This window comes from Eptatretus burgeri, chromosome 3, assembly GCF_056783735.1.
Source record: "Eptatretus burgeri isolate ZD-2024b chromosome 3, Ebu_testis_v1, whole genome shotgun sequence".
Taxonomy (NCBI): Eukaryota; Metazoa; Chordata; class Myxini; order Myxiniformes; family Myxinidae; genus Eptatretus; species Eptatretus burgeri.
In genome coordinates this window covers 49,841,535-49,868,843 of record NC_140963.1, presented here as the reverse complement: position 1 = coordinate 49,868,843, position 27,309 = coordinate 49,841,535, and the positions used below count along the sequence as shown (strand labels likewise).

The 27,309-nt window shown below is 45.5% G+C and overlaps 1 protein-coding gene across 2 annotated transcripts in view; it reads right to left on the bottom strand.

Moving 5' to 3' along the window:
• BAZ2B (bromodomain adjacent to zinc finger domain 2B) overlaps positions 1 to 27,309 on the bottom strand; it is a 385,196-nt gene that overhangs the window by 335,904 nt on the left and 21,983 nt on the right. The window contains exon 1 of one of the 2 annotated variants that reach the window (XM_085873230.1): positions 873 to 983. The exons of the other annotated variant lie outside the window; for it this stretch is intronic. The gene's annotated coding sequence lies outside the window, so the exon portion shown is untranslated. Of the gene's footprint in view, positions 1 to 872; positions 984 to 27,309 lie in introns of those variants that run through there. 2 annotated transcript variants of the gene reach the window in all.

Sequence of the window (27,309 nt, the reverse complement as noted above, 5' to 3'; positions counted from 1 at the left end):
TTTCCGATGACACGATTTGCCCTCACAATCATAAATGCCATTAAAACACCACATTCGTGCGAGAAAAAGCTCTCAACACAGCAGCTGTACAAGACAAACTATTCCTTGTTAGCCAGAATCGGAGCTGAAGTGGTTGGCGTTTAAATAAAAGGCGATCGAATGATGTACCGAAACAAAAGCGTACAAAAGGAAGAATCGCTCAAACGGCAAACGTAGCATCTGCACACCGGAGTGGCACAATCTTCCCCTAACGAGCCGGGCATTTTTTGTGCACAGCCAGGTGCGCCCAGCCCTGGCCATCTGCTCACACAGTCTACCTGGCACCACACACTGAGCTCCGGTTACCTTTGAGGCGACAAGCTTCGATGAAAGTCGGCAGAGCCATTAAACAGAAAATGTCACCAAAATGGTCAATTTCTTCCGAACACCGCAGGGCATTCGGGAATGTTCACGGCACAGCTTTGGTTTGGGTTTAACTGCCACATCGACACAATGGCATCACTTTTGACTGCAACTTGTCGCGATATCAAATTAGCTCATCGAGGCTGAAGGTCGTTATGCCAACAGCTTCTGGCAATGTAGCAACAATCACATGATCATCATTTTCATCCTTAAGCATCAGAAACTTCAAACGAACACAGCAAACTACACTTCCCACCAGCTGGCACTTGTTTGTTGTAATAAGCCTCCTCAGCATCAACAAGCACGGTTGGGCTGCACTGATAAAGGTAAAGTAAAACAAGGAAATAAGATTTCATGTCCGTGGTGCACACATCTGATGTGACAATTGGGAATGTCTGAAAACCGGGCAGGAAACACTACATACAAAATTCAAACTGAAACCCTTGTGAAAACCCTGCGGCATATCTTACCGTAAGCCGAGCCAAAGCAATTTGAAAGCACCCATGCATCAGGCTGGTACGGATCAGGAATGATTCAAACATTTTCATGTCACCCGACGTCTGTGTGGCAATATTTCTCCTTCCCAAGATGTAGGGCAGACGAGGTTGGAGTTATCTACCCCCGCCCCTGCCCCCTCCCCTCCAGCGTGATGAGATAATCCTCTAACGGCCACATTGCAAATGGAGGTCCTGGGTACCCGCACGGGTCTTTAGCAGTGGTATTACCAGCTTACATCCGCAGTTCCGCACCCCAACTTCTCTGTTGTGATACGTGCTTTATGGATGAGAAAACAAATACGTGGAGCCTGGCACTTTAGCTCGGCGAGAATAAATCAACCTCACAAACATACAAAGAACATTTGTATCTGTCAGTCCCTCTTACATACAATTGGTGATCCCTGAGGGTTGCTCTCAGCTCCCTGCGAGTCAGACGAACAAATAACTAATCCAGGTGGATTCAATACCGTGCACCATTCAGTGAGGCATCCATGCAGAAATGCTATAAAAAACCGCTTTACATCACGAGTCGCAGAAAAGAGCGTTTATTCGAAGTGCCTATTGCTGGCACATACTCTACATTTGTTGGAATATCCGAGGCAAATCCTCAAAATAAAATATATTACTCCAGTTTGCAACAAAGCAATTGAAGCAAAAAAAAAAAAAAAAAAAAAAACTGGAGTACTTAAAACGCTTCAAATTGCTTTATTAGCTGATGAGATGTTCTGATGACGGGGCCGAAGAGGGTAAAACAGAGGACTAAAAGAGCAATGCAGTCCAGATATTACCTCTAACATAATACAGTATATGCTGAGAGTCCTCAACATGCGCAGGTGGCCCTTGCCAAAGCTATGCTGTGAAGGATAAGGTAAGGGCTTCGTATCTCGCCGAAATAATCTTAATGGCAGCGACAAACAAGATAGCATGAAGCACAGACAGGCAGGAGGCCTCGGCCTCCCGGGAGCAAGTGCAGCAAATGTCATCTCCATGAAGCACTCCTTTCTCATCCGCTTTGCCGCACACACGCATGGCAGGGCAAAGGCGATTTGGCAAACACTCTACAGCCTACAGCTTTCACATTCGCTTGCCACTCCGACATAGAAATGTCCCATACGAACCTAATAATTCCCTACGGAGCTTAAAATGGATCTAGAATAATCCTAAGGGCACGTTATGGAACAGAAGAGGTCATTTTTTGGAGCAGAAGCCCCTCCCGTGGCATCACGTTTGGAACCGCTGCACACATGTGCACGCATGCATGAACACACGCAGCTCCCATCAGGTAATAAATAGCATGGCAAAACAAACAGCCATAGAATCAAAATGGAGTTGTCCTCCGCTCAGCACCGGTAACAGCCAAGTGTGTGTTGTTGGAAGGAAAGGGTTACAGTTTTTTTTTTATCAGGCTGTACTCCCGCGGCTCAGAGGCAGCCCCTGACAGCTAATCAGCATGTTCACTGGAAGCCATCTTACACATGAGCAAGGTAGCTATCAAGACTCTGCTCGGGCACACGGTTTAGAAGAGGCAATTTATAATCCTCCCCGCCAGGGCAGTAAACTGTGTCAAACATTCAAATTGCCCTGCCCTACTCAGCCTAGCAGACGACACGCACCCCCCCCCCAACCCCCCACCCCATATTCAGAGAACTCTTCAGGCCTATCTTAAGGAATTCACTCCAACACAACCACCTCCTTTCCCCACCTTTCTCCTCCCAGTGTCCTCAACGAGCCCACTCAAGTCGTTATTCCTCGTGCATGTAACAGGGTCAGAATACACTCTGGAAATGGTTTGCCGAGACGGTAAAAAATAAAGAAAGCATAAATATACACTTCTTTATTTGTATACAAAGACTCACAAATAGACAGGTCATTTGGTCTGCATGCATCATCTCATCAGTTGCTACCGTGGAACAGGTGGGGCCTTACCTAGGCACGTAATAAGCCCCAGTCACCCTCACACCTCTCCACGAGTCCATTTAAGCTGCGAGCATGAGCAAGCGGGAGAACTTTGGGCTTTTACACAGCTTTGGGGAAATCTCATCTGGAGAACAGAAGCAACATCAAATAGCATTTTGTTCACACACAAGTCGTCCCCAGCCACAGCAGTTAGAGAAATGGCAGTCTGCCAGCAACTGCAATGGATGTCAGGTGTGGGAAGTTACTGTACCAGCCAGGCCAATCACAATTAGCCAAACTCACATCGGCACAAAGAAGTGGGATTGGGAATTAATCAGCTCTGAGAACTACAATTCTCCCCACGACAGGCATCTGCACAAAATCTCTCCACCATTAGTTACCACAAGAAGGCAGCATCTGCACCAATACCATTTGGCAAAGTGCAGCGGTATTCTCAGTGTCGTGTCGTGACATCCTCAACGCTACATACTCCTCGGCCCCCAACGTACTCGTAGCTGCTTCAAAATATTTTTTCTTCAAAATTAACAATTCAGATAAGCACGAGGAAAAATGTGTAACAATCCAGTACTGAGGCTTGTCTGGCCGAGCAAAACGTATCATCCTCAAATTCACTGAGCCCTTTCATTCGGAATTAATGCCACAGACATACTTAGAGCAGGTAAACATCGAAGGCCTGGCATGTAAGGAAGAGAGCGCTTTATAATTTTTGACAACATGTGCACTATAAACACTGGACTGACTGAGTTGACAGTTTTCCTCCAATCAGGTCAGGGTGGGTGATATTCCCTCACTTTATATTCTGTTGAATTGGAAAAATAAATAAAACGCTCAGTCAGCTCATTCTCGGGGAAACATTGCAATTCCCATCTGAGCACTTGCTCTATGATGCAGCTGAGAAACCAGGTTCAAATCTCATTCGTTATGTCAAATTGTGCACCATTTACTGATGTCCATGGATTCTACTGAAACATACTCAAAACAAAATATCTGAGTGTCGTTATACTACATGTGATGCATGTAGAAAACCCCTCGATGTAATTACAAAAGCAAAACTAGTGCACATTGTATAATCCAAAAATATATATATATATATATATATATATATATATATATATATATATATATATATATATATATATATATATATATATATATATATATATATATATATATATATATATATATATATATATATATAAATATATATATATATATATATATATATGCCTGGTGTTGGCGCAATGGTTAGGGCAGCGGCTTAGGATCCAAAAGGTCCTGAGTTCAAGCCCCGTTGGGCCACTGAATTAATACACCAGGGGGTTGACTCAGCCTGTCATCCTTCCGAGGTCGGCGAAATGAGTACCAGTGTACTGGGCCGGTGTATACCCCGGTTAAAATAGGTGTACCATATCCCTGTGTCTTAAGAGGCGACCAGGGTTGCGTCAGGAAGGGCATCCGGCGTAAAACATGTGCCAAATCACTATGCGGATCATACGGATGATCCGCTGTGGCGACCCCGAAAGGGAGCAGCCGAAAGAAGAAGAAGAAGAAGATATATACATATACATTTATATATATATATATAATATGTATTTATACATACATACATATATATATATATATATATATATATATATATATATATATATATATATATATGCACACAAGCCGGTAGGCGACATGGGTGGTCATTATATAATTGCATACTAGTCATACAGTTTTTTCACGGATTGGGCTGAAATTTTTGACAAAGAGGTTGATTATAGTACGCATAAAACCGCGGAAGCCGATTTTCGGAAAAAATATATATAAAAATATTTGTCGGATTTTTTCAAAAATTTCAAAGTCCCGTTGCTAGGCAACGGTAGCATCCATAGCAATGGTGCTCAAAAGCATACAACTCGATCCTGGTATGAACCTACCAGTCAAGTTTCATCAAACTCGGTTGACTCCTCTGGCCTCCAGAGCTGTCCATTACATACATACAGACAGACAGAAAACCTGAGAATAACAGCAGTCTAGCGACCACCCAATATATATATATATATATATATATATATATATATATATATATATATATATATATATATATATATATATATATATATATATATATATATATATATATCACACATATACATACAAGGAACAAGGAAATTAAACACAGGTGGAGGCCATTCAGCCCATCATGCCTGCGCGAACACCACACCAACCCAAGATCCACAAGATCCAAGGAAGAAAATGCCCAAAAAAGTTTTTAATTAATGAAATTGTTTTTTTTTTGTTTTGTTTTGTTTATTTATTTATTTATTTTGAGTATTTTTGCAATTTTTCTTTATTATTTTCCTTTTCTTCCCCTCGGGGAGGGGGCATGGACTTGGTTAAAAACACATATCAACCACACAACCCCCCTAAACAAGACCCCCACCAACAGCACCCCGTACACAATCACCAATCGATACTCAAACTACCGAAAAGTCTTATCAACGTCCCCATACCCCTCTATCTCCATAACTTCCCGGTACCTATCTAATTCTAATTTAAACTTATCTACTTCTTCTGCTGCCACTACCTTTCCAGGAAGACCATTCCATGCATTAACTACTCTCTGAGTGAGAGTTTCCTGCCTTACCACCATCTTAACTCTCCTCTTCTTTACTCTCAGGCGATGGCCCCTGGTCCTATCACTGTCTACTCTGTTGATTAATAATTCGTCTGCACTTATTTTATCCCTACCTTTCATTATCTTAAACATCTCTATCATATCTCCTCGTAACCACCTCCTTTCTAGTGAATAAAGCCCTGTCTCCTTCAGCCGCTCCTCATAGCTGAGTCCAGCTAGGCCCGGAAACAATCTAATAGTCCGACACTGATCCCTCTCCATGGCATCTATGTCCTTCCAGAACTGTGGTGACCAGAACTGCGCACAATAATCTAGATGTGGCCCTCACTCAATGCCTGTACAATGTTAACACCACCTCTTTGATTTATCATTGATTACCCTCCAAATACAACCCAAAACCCTATTCGCGTTACCTATAGCTGACTGGCATTGTGATGTCTCCTTACCTCCCATATCTATTACCACCCCCAGATCCTTCTCCTGTGAGACACTCCAAAATTACCCCTTGCATCCTGTAATCTCTATTTTCATTGTTCTTTCCCATCCCCAACACCTCACACTTGCTCAGGTTAAATTACATCTGCCAGTCTTTTACCAAATCTATACAAGTATCAATACTTTCCTGTATCTGATCACCAACCCCTCTACTCTCCACTTTGCCTCCAAGCTTTGTGTCATCCACAAATTTGGAAAGTTTACTCTTTACCCCATTATCCAAATCATTGATGTAAATAATGAATAGTAATGGTCCGAGTACTGATCCTTGAGGTACCCACTACTTATATCCTCCCAGCAAGACATCCTCCCACTCACAGCCATTCTTTCTGTCCTACCACGAAGCCAGTTTGCAATCCGATTAGCCACCTGACCAGCCACTCGACAAGCTCTCACTTTGGCTAACAACTTCCGATGTGGTTACAACAATGTTACAATGAGGTAACAACAACCTCATTTTTTCTTTTTTTCGTTTTCTTAAAGTCTAGATATACGATGCCCACTACCTTTCCCTCATCCACCCAATCAGACACTGCTTCATAGAACTCTAAAAGATTTGTTAGACAGGAACTACCTTTGGTAAATCCATGCTGACTCCCTTTAATTAGTTTGTATTTATTTAAACGGTTCCTCATCCGGTCCTTAATTAATGTCTCCAACACCTTCCCCACAACTGAAGTCAAACTAACAGGTCTATCGTTTCCCAATCCTTCTCTGGATCCTTTCTTAAATAATGGTGTTGCATTTGATACTCTCCAATCCTCCAGTACCTGTCCTGACTCCAGGGAACGATTGAAATGATCCATTAACATCTTGCTTACCTGCTCAGCCACCTCCCTCAACACTCTCAGGTGCATGTTATCTGGACCCGGAGCTTTATCTACTCTGAGATTACCGAGCTGTTCCTTTACTTCCTCCACTCCAACCTGGATCTTCCGTAAAAGCCCTTCCTCACCTCCTTGATTGATACTCTCAGCTATTGGCAATTCTCCTGACTGTTCTTGTGAAAAAGTTGAAGCAAAATACCTGTTTAATAAGCCTGCTATCTCACTTTTGTCACTAACCACTCTCCCAGTGCTATTCCTCAATGGGCCCACCCTGGTCCTAACCAGTGTGGGCCCTGTTCTTTTCCCCTGATATACTTAAAGAAAGCCTTGCTATTATCTTTTATATTATTCGCCATGTCCTTCTCATACTCTCTCTTGGCTTGCCGAGTTATTTTCTTAACTTGCTGCCGTTTACTTCGATAGTGATATTGTTACGAACTTGGAAGCCTTGTGCACACAGACATGCAGGTCCCCATAGCTCAGTTATTTCGACAAGTAAATGTGCATAGATAGCTCCCCTTTCCCTTGTTTAATGGGTAATTAAATGTTCATGCGCTGCAGAGTTATTTTGATAGTAAGGGTTTTCTTTCATTTTTACACCCCTTATAACTACAACAACACGCATTCACCTTGCTTCCTCCCACCATCCTACACCGGCACCATTGCACGCGTGCGTGTCAGCACAGACGTGGGCGGAGCCCACGCAGGACCATGTGGCTCTGCTTGTTTGAGGGGCGGTCCTTTGCAAGAAGGCTGAGCCGTAACATGCGGTCCGCCCAATGAGAGAGGGCCATGCATGAGTGGACCGCGCCGGAGAACGACGAAGGAAAAAGGAGAGAAAATAATTGCGGCGGATCTGCTCAAGCGTGGGGAGGAAGAATTCGCGCCCCGTCTGCTCACATCTCGCTGGCGCCTGGCTCGTCTGCTCGCTTCTCGCTGGCGCCTGCTTCATCTGATCGCGTCTCGCTGGCGCCTGGCTCGTCTGCTCGCATCTCGCTGGTGCCTGGTTCTTCTGGTCGCATCTCGACGCTGGTCTGGTTCGCTCGTCTCGGCCAAAACGCATGAGGCGGGGCAGGTACCCTGGGCCGGTTCTACCGACTGAAGACCCATCAGGTCCATTTTCTTTTTGGGTGTGTGTATCTGTCTGTGGGCCCGTCTATAAGTAGGAATTGTTTAAGTGCCCTTTGCTGCACATACTTGCATTTCTTGTAGTTGGATAACTCTGCTCCTTCTGTGCTCTCTTTTCCCCCCCATTGTAAATAAATCCCCTGTCAAATGTTTCAGCTCGTTTCTGTGTTTCTTTCATTGGCTGAGCACGTTGCGTGTTGGGAAAATGGCAAGCGGCAAATTGTACATTTGGACCGACGGGACTTCGGTAACCATCCGCATGGGTTACGCACGGGTCGAGCACGCATACAGCTCGTCCCGTACGAGTGCCGTCGAGGGTGTGAATCCTCGGTAGGTCACCACGTAGGCCTCTAGGTATTTTGAAGTTTGGCAAATAACCCTGTCCCACGTGGTTGATTTCTTGACGATTCACGGTCCTGTAAGGGACCTGTACCTTTCGGAGTTTTCCGAAAGATACGATCTAGATTCCGGGTGTTCGGCAGAGTCGACTCTACTGCTCCAACTAGCGGTCGTGCTCGCAAACGATGCCCGGCTCCACAACAATATTAATCTAACTCCAGTCCTGTTATTTTAAACCTTATAAATGCCTTCTGCTTCTCCTTTAGAGCATTCCTTAATTCACTGCTCAACCACCCTGGTCTCCTTATGCTTCTAATTTTACACCTCATTGGAATGTACTTACTCTGCACTCCACACATTTGGTCCTTAAAGGTTTCCCATTTTTCTGATGCTGATTGTCCTGTTGTTAGAGTCTCCCAATCTACATCACCCAACTCTCTCCTCACAACCTCAAAGGTTGCCTTCCTGAAATCTAATAGCCTTACCCTACTATCCTGAACTCTAACCTTCAACAGAATCTTTGCACACACAATGTTATGGTCACTTGCTCCAAAATGCTCCCCTACCTCCACCTCCTCCACCATATTGGGATCGTTACTTAAAAGGAGGTCTAACATTGCACTCCTCCGAGCATGCTTGTCTACAAACTGGGTTAAACAGCAATCCTGGACTAAAATGAGGAAATCCTCATCCGCTCTGCCCTTTCCCTGTTCCTGGACCCAATCTATCCCTGGCAAGTTAAAATCCCCCATCATCAATACTCTTCCCTTACCACATGCCCTTTTGAATTCTTCATGTCCTCCTCCTTCCTCCTATTCCTTCCCACTCAGAGCCCTATAAAAGCATCCTACCAGTATCTTACTGTTTTTACAATCTCTAATCTCTACCCATACAGAATCCTCAACATTTATTCCTTCCTTAATGTCACCCCTTTCTCTTGATGCAATGCTGTCCTTTACCAAGATTGCTACTCCTCCTCCTATTCTCTCCTTCCTATCACACCGATACACCTTGTAGCCTTCTAATCCTGTCCTCCAGTTACTCTCCTCCTTAAACCATGTCTCACTTACTGCAACTATATCCTACTCCTCGCTATCTACTTTGGCTTCAAGCTCTTCCATCTTGTTATTTAAACTTCTGGCATTGGCATAGAACATATGAAACTTTTCCCTTCCTGAAATTCTGGCCTTACTCCAAACAATTACTTCATCCGTTCCTTCCTTAATACCTTCCCCACCCTCCGCTGACCTAAAAAAGGCTGAATTCCTTTCCTCAATTCCCATTACACACCTTGCTGCCCCCTTTCTATTTAACATGCGGCCATCATTCCGGAAACACTCTCTTTGTCCCCTAAATGATTCCCACTGCTTCTTCAATGTAAAGCTTTCCTCCCAACACCATTCTTCCAGCCATTGGTTGACATCTTTTGCTCTGCTCATTTCTATATTGTTTCCTAATCTTGGGAGAATACCAGAAAATCTCAACCCGTTGCTTTCAGCCGCTTGTGCAATATCCTGAATCTATTTTTTTTCAAAACCTCTGAATAAACTTTCCCCACATCATTCACACCAAGGTGTACCACAACCAACTTCTTCCTGCCAAGACCCAAAACAATATCGTTTACCTTTCTTTCAATGTTCCTAACTCCCGCTCCTTCAAAACTACACAGAATTCTCTGTCTATGATCCTTCCTGCAGAATGAAGAAACTACATATTTAATTGTCTCACCACGCACAAAAACTATCTCCCATACCTCATTTCTACCAATTGCCATTGCTGCACCTCCACCACTGCTTGCACCAGATGCACCTCCGCCACTGCCTGCACATGCTGCACCTCTACCCCTGCCCGCACCCGCTGCACATCCGCCCCTGCCTGCACCACCTCCACCCCTGCTCGAACCCGCTGCACCTCTGCCCCTGCCCACAGCCGCTCCACCTCCACCCCTGCCTGCACACACTGAACCTCTGCCCCTGCCCGCAGCTCCGCCACTGCCCACACCCGCTGCACCTCCGCCACTGCCTGCCCCTGTTGCACCGTCACCACTGCCAGCCCCCGGTTGCACCTCCGCCACTGCTTGCACCTGCTGCACCTCCACCCCTGCCCGCACCCGCTGCACATCCGCCCCTGCCTGCACCACCTCCACCCCTGCTCGAACCCGCTGCACCTCCGCCCCTGCCCTCAGCCGCTCCACCTCCATCCCTGCCTGCACACACTGAACCTCTGCCCCTGCCCGCAGCTCCGCCACTGCCCACACCCGCTGCACCTCCGCCACTGTCTGCCCCTTTTGCACCGTCACCACTGCCAGCCCCCGGTTGCACCGTCACCACTACCGGCCCCGGTTGCACCGTCCCCACTGCCCGCACCCGTTGCACCGTCACCACTGCCCACCCCCTTGCTGCGTCCCCACTGCCCGCCCCCGTTGCACCGTCCCCATTGCCCGCCCACGTTGCACCGTCCCCACTGCCCGTCCCCACTGCCCGCCCCCGTTTCACCGTTACCACTGCCCGCCCCCGTTGCACCGTCACCACTGCCCGCCCCGTTGCACCGTCACCACTGCCCGCCCCGTTGCACCGTCACCACTGCCCGCCCCGTTGCACCGTCTCACTGCCCTCCCCGTTGCACCGTCTCACTGCCCGCCCCGTTGCACCGTCTCACTGCCCGCCCCGTTGCACCGTCACCACTGCCCGCCCCGTTGCACCGTCACCACTGCCCGCCCCGTTGCACCGTCACCACTGCCTGCCCCCGATGCACCGTCACCACTGCCCGCCCCGTTGCACCGTCTCACTGCCCGCCCCGTTGCACCCTTACCCCTGCCCGCCCCCGTTGCACCGTCACCACTGCCCGCCCCCGTTGCACCGTCACCACTGCCCGCCCCCGTTGCACCGTCACCACTGCCCGCCCCCGTTGCACCGTCACCACTGCCCGCCCCCGTTGCACCGTCACCACTGCCCGCCCCCGTTGCACCGTCACCACTGCCCGCCCCCGTTGCACCGTCATCACTTCCAATATCCTCAGCAACCTCACTCCACAACCGTAACCAACTATTATCTACAAATTTCTCACCTTCTGCTACTTGCTGAAAAGTATCGATGTGTTCCTTCAACCCGGTAATAACCTTCCTCAAGTGGACGATTTCCACACACTTCCAACAACAATAAGAACCCTCTGCTTCCCCCATTGTTGATGTGGCTCACATTGAGCAACTGTCATATTTTACATACTCCTTATCCTTTCTCCTTCGCTCTCTGTTTATAACAATCTTCACCCTCATACTCCCAAATGACTTCACGCAAAACTTTTCACGAGGCCTCGCCCTGCTTCTTTCAATAAACTAACTCAACTACCCACGAAAACTGTTATGAACACAACACGAAAAAAAAAAGTACCGTTCCACAGCCCGTGACACAAATCTCGATAACAAAATACGCAAAACACTTTTGGACTGGAAGCTTAGCTTTGGAGGGACTGGAAGGAGATCTCGCCACCGAGTCGTCCTCATGCACCAATCCCTGAACCGGAAGTGTATATATATATATATATATATATATATATATATATATATATATATATATATATATATATATATATATATATATATATATATATATACATATATTCTTCTTCTTTCGGCTGCTCCCGTTTGGGGTCGCCACAGCGGATCATCCGTATGATCCGCAAAGTGATTTGGCACATGTTTTACGCCGGATGCCCTTCCTGACGCAACCCTGGTCGCCTCTTACGACACAGGGATATGGTACACCTATTTTAACCGGGGTATACACCGGCCCAGTATACTGGTACTCATTTCGCCAACCTCATATGGATGACAGGCTAAGTGAACCCCCTGGTGTATTAATTCAGTGGCCCAACGGGGCTTGAACTCAGGACCTTTTGTATCCCAAGCCGCTGCCCTAACCACTGCGCCAACACCAGGCTTGTATGTATGTATATATATATATATATATATATATATATATATATATATATATATATATATATATATATATATATATATATATATATATAAACATACACATATGCATATGAGAAGCACTCTCCATTGGACATCGTCCAACACCGAAATCTGGATTGGTGGCTCCGTTTGATGTTTAACTGATGTTGACCATGTAATCTTTGTCTGTTTGACAGGGTCGCTGGGCTGAGGCCTCCGGGTTGGAGTTGATGATACGACTATGCCCAATGGGGATCGGCGGAGTGCTTGTCACACTCCACATGTTTCGATTTACCCGCCAATCACATCACGTGCCTTCTGGTTGATTGGCTTGCATTCGCGGGAACAATCGTCTGGGTGGCAGATGGACGGTTGTTCTTTGCGGATTATGTGGTTTTACAGTGTCAGTCATAATACACGGTGATGCTCACAATAACAGTCAGGGGGTGCGCCTGATGCTTAAATGATGAATGTGGTCATCATTGGTCAGCTATTTATCAGTATGCCTTCCTGATGAGGGCAAATAAGCCCAAAATCTGGAAAGGCGGCTCTGTTCGATGTTTAACTGATGTTGACCATTTAATCTTTGTCTGTTTGACAGTCACTGGGCTTAAGGCCTCCAGATTGGAGATGACGCTTTGGTGTAGGACGATGTCCAATGGAGATTGGGGGAGTGCTCGTCACACTCCACGTTTCGAATATATATATATATATATATATATATATATATATATATATATATATATATATATATATATATATATATATATATATATATATATATATATATATATAGTCAGACCCCACTACTTGTAGGGGATATGTTCCTGGAAAATGCTGTGAATGTTGAGGTCCACGAATCTCAGGGAATTTTTTTTTTTTTAATACACACTGTCTAGGCTCGTGGAAGAGCGATTACACATAACAAATGAGGACACAACATAACAAAGGGAACCGCAGGATAAAGGGGAAACGCCAATAGCAGGGCAGAGAGAGAAATTAGATGGAGATGGATAAACAAGGGATGCAGGTAATGATGAGGGGTAAGGAAGAACACAAAGGGTAGACAATATGGATACATAAGCAAAATTCTGTTTGACCAGTTTGTGATTTTGTCAAGGTCTGAGGAGAGGGAAGAGGCTGCTGCCTGTCTGTCAGAAGGATGAGAGATGTCTTGGCAGAGAGTGTAGTGATCAGCAAAGATATAAAGAGGATTTTTTCAAAGTCAGTGAGATCACTGATGAAGATTAGGAATCAGATTGGGCCTAGAACATTGCCTTGGGGTACTCTAGCCTTTACAGGGAGGGGAGATGAAAGGATTCTGTTGAGAGCCACATGTTGGCTTCGAGAGAGGGGGAAGTCAGTAATCCAAGAGTGGAGTTGGCCTTGGATTCCATAAGCAGACAGTTTGGAAAGCAAGAAAGGATGCCCGACTGTGTCAAAAGGTCGAGATACTGTATGATGATGATGAGATACTGTATGATGATGTCCAGAGAGATGGCACTGATCTCACGTCTAATATTGAGGGTCTCCATGCATTGTTGGGAAGTAGAAGCAGCATGTCCAAAGTAGAGTTACCAGGTCTGAATCTGAATTGATGATCTGAGATGAGGCTGTTGGAGAAAAGGAATGAATTTATGTCAATTGAGGTAATGGATTCCATGATCTGCTGATGATTGGAAGTACAGTAAGCTCAGTGGGCTGTAGTTCAGGGAATCCGTTTTAGCACCTTTTTATGTAATGCTGTGATGTTGGCTAATTTTCAATTTCCCAGCTGGATATGGGAGACCAGTCCTGAAGTGTAAAAAAATAAAAAAATAAAAAATATATAGTAATAATAATAATAATAATCATAAAACAAAATGCAAATACACAAAGCGCAAATGTAGAAGCAGGTCACACTTTATGACCCACTAATACATGGGGTCTGTGAATAGCGAGGCCCTACAGTGTGTGTGTGTGTGTATATATATATATATATATATATATATATATATATATATATATATATATATAATTATCCCTGTGTTGTCAGAGGCGACCAGGGTTGCGTCAGGAAGGGCATCCGGCGTAAAACATGTGCCAAATCACTATGCAGATCATATGGATGATCCGCTGTGGCGACCCCGAACGGGAGCAGCCGAAAGAAGAAGAAGATATATATATATATATACATATATATATATATATATATAATATACTGTATAAATAATACACACACAAATATTGTTACAGCCACCAGACCATTCCGGTTACTCTATTTGAGGGCCGCTGGTATTGTCAAAGCCACCGCCACACAGCCCTGACTAAGTTCCTGGGTCTGTTTGCAACATCACAATACCCTGGGCCGCAGAATTAACCGGGTGAAGCACCGATAGACACTTGCGACCTATCTAATTCGGCCGAGCAACCGTTGGTCGTGAGCGCAGCCTGTGACCGGTTGAACCGCTTTTCGAACTGCACTACAACCAGTCTAAACCATCAAAGGAGACAACCAGAATGAGCAAAATCCAATCCTGGGAACAGGTATATTTTTTAACAAATCAAATGTTTGGGGGGAGGATTACATGAAGTTAAAAAAACAATAAGAATGAACAATCTCAAAAACGGACACAATTTAATTTTTACTAATAAATGTGAATGTGTGCGTGTGTGTTTGTCAGTGTGTGCGTATCCTCCATAACTCCAAAGCCATGAAACCTAGCAGTCGGAAACTTTGCATGAATACGAAGGGAACTCCAAGGAAGTGCATGAGTGAAAATTGTGTATCTGGATGAATTAAAACACCCCTTTTGAAGACAATTCGTGGTCTTATTTAATTATATCCTTCATCAGGCGCTCCTCGGCCACCTCACTCTCTGTGGTTTTAAGGCATCTCCTGGGTTACCTCATTGGGGTCTGAAGCCGCCATGTTTTTGGCCTGCTCGAACCATGCCTTGACTTGGAACAGGCTACAATGATTCCTTAATAATAAAGTTTTTCTTTTTCATTTTCCTCACTCATATTATCGAAAGCGTGCTTATCATAGCTACAGATTTCTGGGTAGATTGCAATGCTTATAAACGCCTGGAGATGCCAGCGTTCATGGCTTTATTTCATTTCCGCACATAACATAACCTTGAGAATCTCTTAAGCTAAGCCTAATTACATAACTTAAGCTCCAGAATTGAACTTAGTAGCAGTTCCAACTCATAAAAGAAGTGTTAATTTGTCTAATTTGGACATTGTGTGGGCGTCTCTGGGAGGTGTTCAATATGACGGATCATTGATTACCAAGCCAGCCGTTTCTTATCAACCATTTAATTGGAGTGCTTCCTTGAGTGCTTAAGCCACTTGGCTAGTGCTCTACAATAGTCCTATTGTCACTGAATACTTTATATCGATCGACTTAAACAAAGTTTAGGGCCACTCACTTGCGCTAACCACACGTTGTTCTGCGATGCAACAGGCAATGGCTGGCTCGCTGAAAATGTGAAATTTAATTTTACATAACATTTCCCCTTTTTGTACGATCTTCCATTATATGACCCGTCACTTCAGTATCGATAAATACAAATAAAAATTAAACATTTCATTTTTAAAAGTTTCTTCAACCGTTTCATGAAGTGCTTGGTGAAGCCACTTGGCATGTGTTCTTCAAGTTTCAATGGCGATACCACGGTTCGATACCAGGGATAGGAAGGCAAAATAAATTATATGATCACAATGAGTAAACAATGTTTTCAGTTATGAAAAAAAAATACCCTAAAGACATACGCATGGGAGAGGTAGGTGCAGTCCGGAAGTTTGGAACAATTTCACAAAAGTTTGAGGGAGTCATTCAGTGACAACACAAGACAGGACAGACACTACACAAATATATGTGTGTGTGTGTGTGTGTGTGTGTGTGTGTGTGTGTGTGTGTGTGTGTGTGTGTGTGTGTGTGTGTGTGTGTGTGTGTGTGTGTGTGTGTGTGTGTGTGTGTGTGTGTGTGTGTGTGTGTGTGTATATATCTCTTCTTCTTCTTCTTTCGGCTGCTCCTGTTAGGGGTCGCCACAGCCGATCATCCGTATGATCCGCATAGTGATTTGGCACACGTTTTACGCCGGATGCCCTTCCTGACGCAACCCTGGTCGCCTCTTACGACACAAGGATATGGTACACCTATTTTAACCGGGGTATACACCGGGCCCAGTACACTGGTACTCACTTCGCCGACCTCGGAAGGATGACAGGCTGAGTCAACCCCCTGGAGTATTAATTCAGTGGCCCACCGGGGCTTGAACTCAGGACCTTTTGGATCCCAAGCCACTGCCCTAACCACTGCGCCAACACCAGGCTCATATATATATATATATATATATATATATATATATATATATATATATATATATATATATATATATATATATATATATATATGTTGTGCTTCTTCTTCTTCTTCTTCTCTCGGCTGCTCACGTTAAGGGTCGCCACAGCGGATCATCCGTTATGATCCGCATACTGATTTGGCACAGGTTTTATGCCGGATGCCCTTCCTGATGCAACCCTGGTCGCCTCTTACGACACAGGGATAAGGATTGGGTTTCGCCATGATTCCGGGCTGCCCTACACCCTCTCATAGCATGGCCCAGCGCAGAGCGCCCGTCCTCAAGCGATCCTCCAACACAAGCCTCCGAGTCGCCGGATTACAGGCACACGCCACTACGCCCGGTGTATGTGTATGTATATATATATATATATGTAGTCGTCGACTTACGACCGCAATTGGTTCCGACCAATCGGTCGTAAGTCGACTTGGTCGTAAGTCAAACAACGTATATTTTACATACAAAAAATAAAAATAAAAAATAAAAAATTTTGGGGCCACTTTACATGGTCGTAAAGTCGAACAGTCGTAAGTCGATGACTACCTGTATATTTATATATATATATATATATATATATATATATATATATATATATATATATATATATATATATATATATATATACAGTCAAAGCTAGTTACTATGCCACCTCGCTTCTATGCCACTCTCGCTATTATACCACTTTTGCTCGGTCCCGACAAAATTCAATACAAAATAAATTTATTATGCCACCCCCTACTCTCGCTACCATGCCACTACTGTGTGACTGTTAAAAGGCACGAGTCGTGAAAAAGTCTGTATTGCGCAGTGCTCGATTATCACACTCACGTCCAAAGGCGAAGCGGCAGACTACAGTCAGCTGCGCACAACATAACTCAATACGTACGCGCATAGTCAGACTGTGTCAAAACACGCGATTCTTCTCCCCGATGCCAGCCACAACAAGCCAATCACAACATGCACAACGAGACACAAAAAAGCGCGAGCACACACACAGACACGCAGGCACACGTACAACAGTGACATCATTTTTTCAAATTCAGCCCATAATGTCAGCTCAGAAACGCAAGCGAACCGACTTTATGCTGAAGGAGAAGAAGATCATCGATGCCGCGAAGAAGGAGCCGAATCAGTCCAAGTTGGCCAGGTAGATTAGCAAGAAATGGGCGTCGAAGTTAAGAGAACCACCGTGAAGGGCATTCTCAGCAAGAAGGATGCAATCGAGGCTGCAATCAAAGCTGGATTTCCATCGAAGCGCATGAAGTTGACGCAGGCTCACGACCCGAAGCTTGATGAGGGAGTGCTCATGTGGCTGAAGCAATCAAGAGGACAGAATGTGCCTGTCAGCGGTGATCTGATCAAGAAGGCGATGAAACTGGCCGAGCTGATGCACATCCCAGACTTCATAGCGAGCGACGGTTGGTTGGGCAATTTCAAGAAGCGCCACGGCATCACGTTCAAGACAGTGCAGGGCGAAGCTGGAGCGGTGGATTCGCAATCCCTTCTTGAGTGGCAACAACAGGTTCTCCGGCCCTTACTCGGGCAGTTCTCCGCAGACGACGTCTTCAACCTGGACGAGACTGGACTCTTCTGGCAGCTGCTTCCGAACAAGACCATGGCTTTCAGGGGAGAGCGGTGTACTGGAGGAAAGAAAAGCAAGCAAAGGATCACTCTTCTGGCTGGGGCAAACATGAGCGGCAGCGAGAAGTTCCCTCTTCTGGTGATTGGCAATTCCAAGAAACCCCGTGCCTTCAAGAACAAAGAGATCCCGGTCAAGTACAAGGCGAACTCGAAAGGCGTGGATGACGGCGGAGCTGTTGGAGGAGGTGTTGCATGCGTGGGACGGGCGACTCGGCCAGCAGGGACGCAGAGTGCTGGCCTGTCTCGATAACTTCTCTGGCCACCCTCCCGGGCTCGAGCTGAACAACATCCAACTGGTCTTCTTCCCACCCAACACGACAGCCAATTCGCAACCAATGGATCAGGGAATCATAGAGAACCTCCAAGCACCACTACAAGAAGCTCCTGCTATGCCGCCGGCTTGAGGCCAATCATAGACGAGGGAAAGGAGTTCAAATTCACGTTGCTCGACGCTCTTCACGTCGCCAGGCGTGCTTGGGAGCAGGTCGGCAGAGTCGGCGATCAGGAACTGTTTCGCGAGCGTCAAGTTCATCGAAGAGGAGATCCAAACTGAGCCACAGGATGCGGAGCTGCCCGACATCTGGGAAGCTCTGCCTGCCGAGGAAAAGATGCACGAGAACAAGGAGATCGAGCTGTCTGACTTTCTCGAAGCCGACGAGCGCCTCGCGACTGGCGGGTATTTCACGCTGAAGGAGATTCTGTGCAGAGAGGAGCCGGAGGAGAGCGAGATGGCGAGGTAACTGTCGAGGAGGAAATCATTCCGTTTGAGGAAGCCCAGCGCGCTTGTAGCACCGTCCGGAAGTTCATGCAGCAGAGAAGCGGGAAGCCCGGTGTGATGCAAGCGTGCGATCGGCTAGACAACGAGATGCACGAGATCCGCCGAAAGAAGATGCGCCAGCCGACGATTCTTGAAAGCTTTGTGCGTCGTGAATTTCTCGCCATGCCATATGTTAGTGTGTGAACTCTGTTAGTGTGTGTATGTTCTCCGTTCGCTTAGCTTATACAACAGTCGTGCCTTTTACTTGCTGGAATAAATTTTGTCTAAAGATTAACTACAGATGGGTAACTTGAGAAAATAAGGCCGTTTTTACAAAATCTCGTTACTATGCCACTCTCGCTACTATGCCACTTTTGCTCGGTCCCGACGGGTGGCATAGTAACGAGCTTTGACTGTATATATATATATACATATACATATACATATACATATACATATACATATACACATTATACACGTATATATCGAAAGATGTGAAGTGTGATGAGCATTCCCCTGATCTCTATTGGACATAGTCCTACAAAAAAGCGTCACCTCAAACCCAGAGGCCTCGGCCCAGTGACTGTCAAACAGACAAGGATTACATGATCAACATCAGTTGAACATCAAACGGAGCTGCCTTTTCGGATTTAAGGCATATTTGCCCTCACCAGGAAAGCATACCGAAAAGTATGTAACAAATGATGACCACATTTGTCCGTTATGGTGAGCAGCCATGGATTGTCTCACATGGTAAAACAGCATAGTCCACAAAGAACAACCATCTGTCTGCCACCCAGACGATTGCTCCCGCTTATGCAAACCATTCAACCAGAAGGCACGTGACGTGATCAGCGGGTAAATCGAAACATGTGGAGTGTGACAAGCACTCCCACGATCTCCATTGGACATAGTCCTACACCGAATGTGGTTGAGGCTTTGGAGGAGGGTTTGAGGACTTTGGGTTAGGTTGGGTGATTGATGACTTCAGATGGTTGCAGACTTGGGGTTTGGGGGGGGGGGTGAGAGTGTTGAGGAATTGAAGAAGAAAGGGGGAGTGGAGGACAGAGTTGGGTTTGGGGGAGGACAGAATTGGGTTTGGGGGGGGGGGCAGAGTTGGGATAGGGTGTTTGAGGCTGTGGGGGTGGGGTGGGGGGTTTCAACGACTTTGGGTGGGGTGGAGGAGGGGGGTTGAGGACTTGAAGTCACATTTTACATTATGCTAAATTTCTGGATAGATCCCTGCTAGTTGTGCAAGATTATTCTGCTGGCTTGCTATAATTATAAGCAAAACAATATGAAAATATAAAGTGCATTAACCTCAGACCCCTATTCATATACGTACTGATAAAACAACAACAAACAAAAAATACAAATGAAGCTGCCTCTGGACACGATTGGTTTCTAAATTTAAATTATACTGTTTCTCAATACATTTCTATAGCATATTCTATTTTCATGCAATATAAATAATAATAATAATCTGCAAGGACGTGGGACATTAACATGCACAAAAAGCACAATCTTCATGTGCGAACAAAATGACCGATTTTTCATCATGCTGGGATCTTGTCAGATTTCAAACAAAAATGGCACACGGATGTCTTTGTGTAGAATCGAGGTTAACGTAAGATTGCTTCGGCTCATACAATGTATGGAGGACAACTTCGCGGGCCATCTTTGACAATGATTCACACAGGCGTGTGCACGAACTCGAGTGCAAAAAGCACTCGGAGGCATCGCGTGCTGCGTCTGACGTTGAATGCGTATGTTTGTGAAAGCAGCTTTGCTTTTCCCCTCTTCGCATCGTTTCAAATGGCAACACAATGGGGGTGCTCTGTGCACTGGCTGAGAACTGCCGGAATGGCTGAGCTCAAAGAGGACATCTGATCAGTGCTCGCTCCATCACACCGCCTGTCCTTGAACTAGTCTCAGCCAATCTTTCAGCACAATGGACAAGCCTCCATTCCATAATCGACAGAGGCCTTCTGAACGCGATCTGCACACATTCAAGTTGTTGGCTATTATTTCATAAGCGCTTCCAAAAGATTCATTTGTCCACGTTCGGTCGTACTGGTTATTAATTTGGAGGTTTGCACATTTACGGACGCACGTGTTCATGTCACACATTTGATGGAATGTGTGGGCAGATGTTGTGGACATTCCATGGACAACGATAGCTGCCTTTGCACGCATTATTAACAGTTGTCCACCGAGCAACACAAATACATTCGATGAGCTGTGGCTGCAAGTTACGTGCGACAACACGTCCAGATAAAGATGCACTGCGGACACTGATTTCTGTGCTTATTCATGAAATTTCCTGTCACTGTGTCACACCAAAAGGAAGGAATATGAACAAAGCTGGGAAAAGCTTACAATAAGAGGGTTTAAAATTAGGAATTAAAAAAATGTACCTCCTTATTGAAAAAAAAATTTCTTCAAAAGATGCCTCGATAAAGTAAGCTAGATATTATAGCTGTGACATCCACAGCAACAAAATGCAGGTAAAGTTCACTTTCAAAACCAGGGTGTGGCAATGCACGAGGCAAAAAATAAAATAAAACAAAAACCAAAGGTAAAATGCTGAAAACATTCTTAAAGAATGATATCACACATCTGGCAAGTTCTGCCCTGAAATTCGCTATATTTTCAGCTTTATGTTGCACACAATAGATCTGTTCAAAAAAATAAAAAATAATAAAAAAAATAAAAACAACCAAGCCACACAGCATCATCTCTATTGCTCAAAAAATTTCATCCTATTAAATTGAAAGTAGAACCATTACCTGATCCGTGACATTCTTATTTTCACCGTCAGAAACTGCACAAAAGGTCACATTCACTTTGAAACAAGCAGTGGTTTTGAGGTCAGTGCCAATTTTACCCAACTCCATCCCACCCACTGTGGCCTACTACGCGCATAGAATCTGAGTAGTGTCATCCTGCTCACAACCGCAAGCCACAGGGACGCAGAACTCCACACGCCAACCACCCACAGCGGATGGGCCTCATCCTTCAGCCCTGCATCGAGGGATATTTTGCGCTCTCTGTGGCTTAAGGAAAGGCCACGCAGCTTGCAAGGGAATAGGGCAGATGGCTGAAGCAAGTACAATATTGCAGCTCCTCCATTTAGCTCTCGATACGGTTGCCAAGGATAAAAGAATTGACAGCCCATTGTCAGCGTCATGATGATAGAATGCCGCACTTTCATTCAAAACTCCTTCAAAAGCTAGTAACTGTTGTACGCACATTTTGACTGGTCAATAGCAATGATCCAATGGGTTAAAAAAATAACAAAATCATTTTTATATTTAAGAAAACAAACTGGGTTATGTTGCTATTTCAAATACTTGTGTGAATTTACAAGCCGCTTCTTGGCACTTGTGACAAATAAGCTTATCCAAAAGCTGTTATGCATATATAATTGCATTTAACGACTTCGGTAGAATGCAGGTATACAAGTTTCAGATGCAACGGCTGGTCGGGTGCACCCTTTCCTTGGAGGTGTCTAACGTGGGTTTGAATCTTGATGCGGCAACTATGGAGTTTTATGTGCAGAGTGAGGCATCAATACGTGTACTGTTCATCAGAATGATGTTAAGCCGGAAGAACCGTTCGCCGGCAATCAAAGACACCATGGTATCTTTTGCGAAGATCAGGTGATTTATCACCGGCACTGGTAAATCAAAAATTCCTGCCACTTTCAGTCGAACGTCACGGCTGGCCAGCCGGTTCGTGAAACAATTCGTTCAAAAATATTACCAGGATAACCCTCAAGAAGGTGGGAATAATTGTGGCCGTCCAAGTAGCGACTGCAGTAAATGATACAGGTTCAAATCCAACAGGACTCAAGATATCCTTGAATAAATAAAAATCCAATTTTCCATAGTCCAAAATATGTTTTCCCAAATAACAAGAGCAAACCACACGCAATGCTGTTATTTCCTTGTTGCGATGAAGAACCTTCAACTTTTATCTTTGGAAAGAGCAAAACCATTTTATTTTGATTGTTAGACAGGAAGAATTGATTTGACAATGCAACGTTTCACACACACAAAACAAAGATTCCTGTTCACTTTTGTGATCGATTTATGAAGAGGGACATGAAAAATGAAAAAAAAAAATAAAAGAACGGCTTTATTGGGCAACATGAAAACCACAAAAGACAACATTTTGACTTCAACAGATATTCCTTGATGGGAGAAAGGGAAGAGGTTTCACGGTCAATCACGTGTCGTGCGGAAAAGGCATACCTTGAGAGCAAAACTAAGTCCTCCTGTTAGAAGCTACACCAGATTGAAAATGCCTCAAAAGGTCTTTGTGGAGTAGAACTTTTGCAAAGCGAAGGCAATGTTAAGGCATAAAGGCTAAGGCAAAAAGCTTTCCCGTGTTGAGCCAACTGCCATATTGCCACATGGCAGGACCGAGGCTAACCCGAGCAGATGTGTCTTGCGATATACAGCATTACCAGAGGGGGAATTGGGCTCGGGATATGTCAGAAGGACTCGAGTAGTGGGCAGAGATATCTGCACACCGCATTTGAGTGTATGGCCAACCCATACCACATGCCTTTCCCTGCATTTTCACAGCCTGCCAAACATGCCAGAGCACAGCAAAGAACACAAGCCACGTTTTCTTTGGCTGAAGAAACCGAGACAATGTGCACAAAAGAAGGCACGGACATAAACTGTCTTCAATCGTGAGATGAATTAAACATCGGAAGGACAAGCAGTACTTCAACCGTTTTCAATGTTTTGTCTTTTCGTGGCAACTTTGAAGAATGTCAACTGAAGCTTTGCAAGTTGATCTCTACAACTTTTAAACCGTAAAGCCTTGAATCAAATTGACAGTTTATTGGGAATACAAATTCTGCACAGATAACCAACATGGATAAACAACAAAACTCCATTGGTCGTGAATACATACTGACAATGATGGAAAATCTCAACAAACCTTTCAAAGACGAAACCTTATATTCCTAAAACTGATGCTTGGCCCATAATCGGAATTGCGTCAGAAGGCAATCTACGCTAACTAAAGGGCCATCCATTTATTACTTGCAAAATCGAAGATTTTTCAAGTACATTGGTCAGTCGATTTTGTTATTCTGACTGGTCAGAAATAGTAGTGGAAAGTGTGGTGAGGATGAGAAAAGAAAGAAGGGGGAAGAGGCAAAGAATTGGAGTATAGGGAAGAGTGTATCAAGATAGCATTAGGTGATATTGTTGCGGGGCAGGGTATCGGCCGTGGGCATGACCGCTAGATGGAGCCACAAGTCGGCTTGACCGATCGCCCGGAATGTATAGGTCGTCGCCCGGGATAAGTCCGGAGTCGACGGGTCCTCTATCAGACCGAAATTCGCCAGTGGATAGACCACGTGGGGTAGGGTCGATTGCCAATTTCAATTTACCTAAATACCCACGTGGTCCAACTCCCGGGGAAATGAACTGACACGTCAACGGTAAAAGAGAATGGACAAAATGAAGGAGGAAGCATGCAAAAGAGGTGCTGAGATGAGAAAGGAATTAGGGGAAAACGCTTCTGAGTTACAGAAACACCAAAACAAAGAGAGGGAATTACAAAACAAGCTGAGGATGTGAAGTGAGGAAAGAGAGAGAACGGAGAATGAAACGTTAAGGAACTACACTGTGCAGATTGAACAGTTAGAAGCCAAAGCAAGATTAAAGAATGAGATTGAGGAAAGAGTCGTGAAAGAACAACGAATGAAGCAGGAAAGGGAAATCAGTCAATTGAGAGAAACGACGAGATTGGAGAATGAAGAATAAGAGAGATGGTGGGATAGGAAACAAAAGAACATGAATTTGAAATTGACCAACTAAAGGCCTGCCCCGAAAGGCGAGGAAGAAACTGCTTTTTCCAGTCTGGGATCTGCTTCATGAGGAGTGACTCAACGAGCTGTTCTTCCTTGGCCTGGATTGGCATACTGGACCTTGTGAGAAACCAGCTGGAACACACCATAGATCTTTCTCTCCTGTGCCGTCGACCTTACAGGGGCTGGAGGCGCTGAGGCTGGTGCGTGAGCGGTGCCGACGAAAGGACGTCGTCGCCGCCATCTTGCCACGTTGCATGCTCGAGCTGGGCGCTCGAATCCGACACCATCGGCTTGTCACGAACCGCATTCGTGCCTTCAACACTTTTCCTCTCGTCCATGAGGCACCACCAAGTACTCCATGTCTTGTCTTCATGTTGTCCAGGCCTAAGGCTTATTTTGCAAGGGCCTTGAATTTATTTGTGCCGCACTGAAGAACAATCGCTCGATTTGTATATAAAACCAAATGGGCTACGGACTGGCAGACTTTGCTCGGTCTCTGACAAACCGTCTGTAGTCGGGGTCTATATCCCCAACTGGCAAGGCACAGGTGTACTTTAGTATCGTGATCTGAGGTGCTTGACCCGAGACCTGTGCCGAACTAGCCGGCGTTATAACCCCTGATACAGTGTTACTGTTAAGTGCCGTCAAATCTTCAACATCTGGTGTTCAGGAGTGGGGTGTGAATCCCTCCACCTCCATAAATTTGCAGGACACAAATTCAACAACATCTGGTGTAGTTCGCACCCCGAACATTGGTTATGAGAGGCGCGGGAAAAAAAAGAAAAAAAAACGTCGCTCGCAAATTCCAAATTTGGTTTGATTTTATGAGGAGCGGATTGGGTGTAAAACTTCGAAATTATAAAGGAAAATGGAGTCGCAAAATGGCCGCGCGCCTCCACCTCAGCACGACACGAAGCAGGAGAGGGTTAGTATGAACAGCGTAACGAGCCACACAGCACGAAGAAAACGCTCCCGCCCACCGTTTCAGACCACGTGGTCACGGCATGCGCCATGGCAAACGAAGCAGGACGACTACGCGTACATTAACGTGCTTCAGGCACGATTGGTGGATGCCTTGGAACAGGTGGAGTGTGATGAGAATTATATTGAGGAGTTACAAATTAAATTGGACGAGGCACTACGGCAGGCAGACGAGGTTCAGGAAAATTATGTGCACAGGGAATCACAACAATTGGCCGATGCACAGGAACGAATTCGGTGGCTGGAAAATGACTCAGCCAACACAGTCGATCGGACAGCGCTCTCCTGTCATGGTCGTCATTTTCGTCGTCATGGAGAGATTGGGCTTATCCTGTCGCCGGCGTTTGCGCTCATTGGATCCCAACGCTCGCTGGTCATCTCGAGCGCAGGTCGTGTCTGGACGCTCGTTGGACATCTCGGGCACGGGTCGCAGCTCGACGACGCTGGGCTGGTCTCGTCCTGGTTCGCTCGTCTCGCTTGAAGACCGCATGAGGCGGACAGGTCCAAAATAGACCCTGATCTGCAGCTCCACTATCCTCCGAGCTGAAGGCCGAAATAAAGGCGTCAGCCACGACTTCGTGTGTGTGTGTGTGTGTGTGTGTGTGTGTGTGTGTGTGTGTGTGTGTGTGTGTGTGTGTGTGTGTGTGTGTGTGTGTGTGTGTGTGTGTGTGTGTGTGTGTGTCGGTGGGCCCGTCCTCTAAGTAGTAATTGTATAAGTGCCTGTTCTGTATATATTTGCATTGCATTTATTAATAGTCGGTTTGGCTCTTACCTGACGTGCTTCCTTCATTCCCCACCTATTGTATAAATAAACCCCCATTTGTTAAATGTTTCCAGCTCGTTCGCGTCTATTCTTTCATTGACTGAGCGTGTCGCGTGCCGGGGAATTAGCTGGCAATTGCCGTTATAACAGGACAATCGGGACCGACGTTTTTTCGGCGATTAAACCGCTCGGAATCACACACAGAACGAGCGCGCTAAGCGGCTCGTTTCTGTACCTATGGCATAGCCAGGCTGAGGCAGACGAGGCAGTTGCCTCGTCGCTCATTTCCTGAAATATGATCTGGCCTGAGCCCTCTGGCCATCTGAGCTCCCTGGGGAGTAAACTATCAAAGCTACCCGGCAGTGCTCTGAATACTCTTATCTCCACTCCTATCACAATACCTAAATAGGACAGTTCACCTCTTTTCGCCTCATCACTTTTGGACCTCTGGCTACGCCCTTGCGTACGGGTGCTGTCGAGGGTGTGAAGACTCGGTAGATCGCCACGTGTCTCTAGGTGTTTTGAGATTTGGCGTATAACCCTGTACCACGTGGTGGAAATATTGAAGCTTCACGGTCCAAAGCAAAGGACCTGTATTCTCCGGAGTTTTCCGGAGAAGTACGATCTGAATTCTGAGCGATCGGTCGAGCCGACTTGTGGCTCCATCTAGCGGTCGTGCCCGCGGCCGATACCCAGCCCCGCAACAATATAAGAGTTTATATCAGGATTCTGGAAGTACAATATGCAAAGTGCTATGTGATATAAAGGTAGTGGCATCGCCTACAGGTCACAATTTTAA